The sequence below is a fragment of the Peromyscus maniculatus genome, chromosome 6 (assembly GCF_049852395.1).
Source record: "Peromyscus maniculatus bairdii isolate BWxNUB_F1_BW_parent chromosome 6, HU_Pman_BW_mat_3.1, whole genome shotgun sequence".
Taxonomy (NCBI): domain Eukaryota; kingdom Metazoa; phylum Chordata; class Mammalia; order Rodentia; family Cricetidae; genus Peromyscus; species Peromyscus maniculatus.
In genome coordinates this window covers 51,758,463-51,763,983 of record NC_134857.1, presented here as the reverse complement: position 1 = coordinate 51,763,983, position 5,521 = coordinate 51,758,463, and the positions used below count along the sequence as shown (strand labels likewise).

General features: G+C 34.9%; 1 long non-coding RNA gene across 1 annotated transcript; it reads right to left on the bottom strand.

The window, feature by feature from the left end:
- Positions 1-683: 683 nt before the first annotated feature.
- LOC143273739 (uncharacterized) lies at positions 684-3,879 on the bottom strand. The gene is made up of 2 exons (XR_013051930.1): positions 3,718-3,879; positions 684-1,700 (listed from the first exon to the last, which is right to left on the bottom strand). It is a non-coding gene; the product is annotated as an uncharacterized LOC143273739 (long non-coding RNA).
- Between the last annotated feature and the right edge of the window lie 1,642 nt (positions 3,880-5,521).

Here is a 5,521-nt window from a genome sequence, read left to right as displayed (position 1 = left end):
AAACATGAGAAACTCATAGAAAGCTGCCTCCCAACATGACAGGAAACATATTTACTATTTATATTCAGATATAGTCCAGAAATGAATCAAGCTCAGCTTTCCCAGGGAGTTTTACATATATTCAGATCATGATTTTTAATTTATCTTCTAGTATCTGCTGATGAACTCTTAGAGAATTGCACCATGGACGGGGATCTGGAAGGAGTTAAGCATAGCAGAGGTAAATCTGATCCAAATACATTATTCTCAAAGAATTCATAAACAGAAAATAATAAAAAATTACATAATAATGATGCTTTAAAAAAAGACATTTCGTATGATTACTCATACCCAGTTCAGTTGTATACAAGACTCCCAGCCTGAAAGGCAACATAGGTACCTGCTGTTAGTTCATTATCATGTTGCCCTAGCAAGTGGCATTTTTGATATACGTATTTTCAAATTAGTGAAGTTCCTGGTTCAAATGCACTATTTCATTTTAGACTTGTCTAATTTTTTTTACTGTTATTACAGAAAACCCATCAAGCTAGCTGGTGATTACCTGTCTCCAAGCCGTTGCTGAGTCTACATTCTACTTCTTAGCTCATATAACCACTGAGTGTCATGTGAAAAAGCATGGGGGAATTTTTAAGTCAAGTTCATTCAAGAAGTAAAGAAAAAAATACAGGAAAAATGGTTATGACTTGAGTTCTAGTTTATTTTTATTTCAAATATGGTGGGCTGTTTCAAGTCATTCATAATATTTAGCTACAGACATCTTCAATTCTATTACTCATGGTTTAATGACTATTAAACAGACAAAAGTGCACACAGAACAACATAAACAATGTGAATGTGTCTACTTAGTGGCAGTCAGGAAACTAATACTGGATACACTATTGCCAGGTTAGACAGACAACTATAGAGATTTACTAGGAAAAACAAAATTCAACCTTTATCTTTTATTTTATTGTTTGTTTTCTGTAAAGGTGATAAAAGATCTTTGCACAAATGAGAAAAATGTCTCAAATATTTGCCTTTTTTTCTTACTTAGTTTTCATTCATAATCATAAACAATCCAGAAAGATTTGGATGGGATTGAGGAAAATGAGGTACTCAAAAAACTTCAGTGAGATCAGATGGGATGGGAGTGTTCTCCTGAGCTACGGAAGGAATGGACTAGTGGGTAAGAGCCCATGAATCAAAAAGAGTTGTCTGCAGTTGGCACTGGTGATCATATTGCTGGTCTTGCCATTCCTGGACCCAAGATGCTCCATGGCTTCCACATGTTCATGCCTTCTTTCACCTTCCTGAAGACCACGTGTTTGCCATACAGCCGCTCAGTCTTAGCGGTGCAGATAAAAAACTGGGAACCTTTGAGTTTGCTCCCACATTTGCCATGGACAAATATGCTTGCACGACCTGTGTACTTCAAGATGAAGTTCTCATCCTCAAATTTCTCCCTGAAAATGGACCTGCCACCAGTGCCATGATGGCTTATGAAGTCACCACCCTGGCACATGAATCCTGAAATAATTCTGTGAAAGGAGGAACCCTATTCGAATCCTTTCTCTCCAGTACTCAGAGCATGTGTTTTCTGCTGTCTTTGGAACTCCGTCTGCAAATAGCTTGAAGAAGATTCGGCGAAGGGCTCACCAATGGCTGTAGTGGCAGTGGACTTGACCATGGCTGTGGCAAGTGGCGACAGGGAACAGTGGTGTCTGCAAAGACAATATTTGCATTTTCTATGGGTAGTTTGTGTTTAAAAATATGTAAACATTAGCCGGGCGGTGGTGGCGCACGCCTTTAATCCCAGCACTCGGGAGGCAGAGCCAGGCGGATCTCTGTGAGTTCGAGGCCAGCCTGGGCTACCAAGTGAGTTCCAGGAAAGGCACAAAGCTACACAGAGAAACCCTGTCTCGAAAAACCAAATATATATATATATATATATATATATATATATATATATATATATATATATATATATGTAAACATGCACATATTTTAGTATCATTTCCACCTTAAATCATTTTCAGTTAGTGCAAAATATTCTACCCAGTGAGACTATATTATGCTACATTAGAAAAGTTATTTTCAAATATCTATTTTTCTAACTTGATATTAATATACTATAATTTTTGTGATATGACTTATTATGTAGTTTACTCTTGCAATTCTTCCTCAAGATAAAATGTCTTATCAGGAGAAACTCATAGGTTTCTCACCTGTCTATCTTCTATTTCCACTAGACAAATAATCCACACTTCCTTATATAGTCACATTCCCATATTAATATAAAAAAATACCACTCCCTCTACCAGTTTGCAGGAAGAAATGATTCATACAATGAACTCTTGAAGAATTTTTTCCATTTGTTGAAAGACAATTTTCAATAAGTACATTTGGTACTTTATTATCAATGTAGTTTTTAATCCTCATAAAAATGAAAAGCGAATTTTTTAAGCAAATGTTATATATAAATAAATGATTATGTTTCAGTTTAGGTAATTTACTTGGCATATAGCAAATATGGATTCAAAACTGAGTATGTCAGACGTTCTACTTATTTTATGAAAATATTGAAGACCCTAAGCACAGTCTTCCCTGGATAAAGCTTTAGTTATTTGTAGGTAGGTCTCTCTCTCTCTCTCTCTCTCTCTCTCTCTCTCTCTCTCTCTCTCTCTCTCTCTCTCTCTCAGTTTGTGTGTGTGTGTGTATGTGTCCATGTGTTTTGTGAGTAAAGTGAATTATTCCTAGAAACCCTCATAAATGACAATGCTGGTACTGTTAAAGATTGTGTAATTCCCAAATGGAAGTGGAACAAGGATAACACCAACAAGTACTCTAAAATAGACAAATGGACAGGGGGAAAAACATGGGGCCTCAACCCTACACAAAGAACTTCAGGAAACTGAGGAAAGCTGACATTGGGAGAAGTGGTCCTTCCCAGAGAAAAGCACACCAATTGGTTGTTTACTTCCACACAGCCCTGAAAACACATAGACAAGTGACATTAGATGGATTCAATGGTCAAATTGAGGGATATATGTGTATCCAAATGCATATATTAACATTTAGCTAAATATTAAAACATTTATTAAATATTAAATAATCAGCAATTGATTTTAAAAAAAGGACATAAATTTGAAGGAGAGTGGGGAGGGGCATTTGGGAGGTTTGGAGGTCGGAAAGGGAAAAGAAGAAACATTGTAATTACATGACAATCTCAAACCAAAGAAAGTGGGGAAAAAACCCACTAGGAATTGCAAAATCAAAATTATTTATAATTAGAAATCACAAAAAAATAGTGAATAAATCATACTCCAATGAGTCTCTTGAACCAAAGTTAGTATGTGATGGAATTATTTAATTTAACCCATCCTTAAGTCTTTATAATTGAATTTATTTTTTAAATTTTGCAAATTCCCTATTTAAGGTCCCTTAAAAGCAAGTTTCTTCCAAAATATTTTAGTTGTATTATACAGGACATTCCAATATCAGCCTCTTAACTATTTTAAGCTAAACAAAAGGGGTACATTTGGTTGCTTTTTGTTGTTGCTGTTAAGTGTATTACCAAATAGCTTATTTTATTAATAATAATCTTTATTTTTAAAAATTTCATATTTATATACTAGGAAATAGGATCATATCCATCTTTAATTTTCTTAACTTGATTCCCCAAATAATACTCCCCATCAGTTTCTACTTGCAAGTTCAGATCTTTTTTTTTAAACTCACCACATCCATATGTGTTGCCAATATGTGCATGGATTCAGGGATACCCCCTGGAGCACAGGAAACCTATCAGTGGCCACTTCCACAAGAAGGAATGATTTTCCTTTGCACACATGTCACCCACTACTAGTTTCTGAGTTAGCAGTAAGGCCTAAAGAGCACCTCTTTCACATGTGCTGGGAATTTGGCTGGCTATATTGTTCACATATCATAAAGGTAACCAAGGCAGCCAGAAAACTAGAAAGGAGCCTTGAAGAAAGGCTAGGGTAACACATGAAGAGCAGATAGTAGATTGTGGGTAAGACAAAAGTAAGGAAGTGGAATACTAGAGGTGGGAATCATTAAACAAGGAGGGGCCAGAAGTACAGGGGAATTCTGGGAGAAGGAAGGAAGACTAACTCAAAAGAAAAGCCATATGTCAGCCTACTAGCCCAGAAGTAGGTTAAATATATATTGTAGGTATAATAGAATACATGTGATAGGAAAGAAGAGATGGGAATACTGGAGTAACAAGACTAAGAAGAAAAGGATGGGTGCTGGGGAGATGGGTTGACCAAAACTATGGCTATATGTAAAACGTTTAATCAAACTTACTATTTAGTAAGCTCATTTCAAATTATAACTGTTTACAAAAGTTTAGATATAATCACCCTGCCCTGAATAGGTATGCAATGACACTCTCCGAATACATGGATTATCAAGTTAAAACTGGATGCCATGGTGAGGGGGGCCTCCAAAATTAAGTTACCATTTCTTAGAGTACCACAAATAATTCCAGAGATGAACTTTTTACAATATTAATTCAATATTTAAGAATACTCCTAAACAAAACTGTGCTCAAATTTACTTGTATATGGACAATCTCCAGTGGCCACATTAGATGCAACAAAAAAGTGATAAACAGGATAATTACTTAATGGATCTCATTTCACTTTTTAAGACTGACAGATGTGCTTCCAAGAGTTATCTTTTCCCAACATTTCTGTTTCTTTTTTAAATTTGCCTTTGAATCATTGACTTTCTTGTGCCTTTGAATCTGTTGAGAAAAACAATTAAATATGTTCATTTACTTTCCTAGAAGCCTTATATAAATCATTCTGTCTAAAACAGATTTTACTTTAAAAAAAATCCCACAAAAGACATTAAAACTTAATCTTTTGTAATTATTATTTTAGATTACAATACAGTTACATTTCTTCCTTTCCTTTTCTCCCTCCAAGCCTCCAATATACAACTCCCACTCTCTTTCAAATTCGTGGGCTCTTTTTTTCACTAATTGTTATTGCATAAGTGTGGACTCAGTATCATAAACAATACTTACAATAAAAACTTTAGATAGTTTGATAGAGTAAGTCATAATTGAAAGAGAAACTCAAGCCAGACACAGTAGCACAAGCCTGTAATTCTAGCCTAGGAAAAATGAGGCAGGTAGAGCTGAAGTGCAAGGTCAGTCCAGGTTTTATTAGAAAGAAAAGAAAAGGAGAAGGGGGAGATGAAAATAAGAAAAAAAACATAGAGAGTGTCAAGGGGGATTTAAAAAATATATAAGAATTGGTTTAGCTTAAAATAATTATGCTAATTGCTTAGATAATCAGATGAAGTAAAAGAAATGACACACACAGAATTCAACAAATAAATATTGGATACTGTCATCTTAATTGTAATATTTTTAGATACTCAAGGGTGAACAAGTTCTGCATATAGAAATGGGACTATTAAACCATTTTATTTGGCCAGGATTTTGATGTTACACATTATTGCATAGAACAATAAGAGAACATGAACAAAAGTACAAGCACTCAAACCA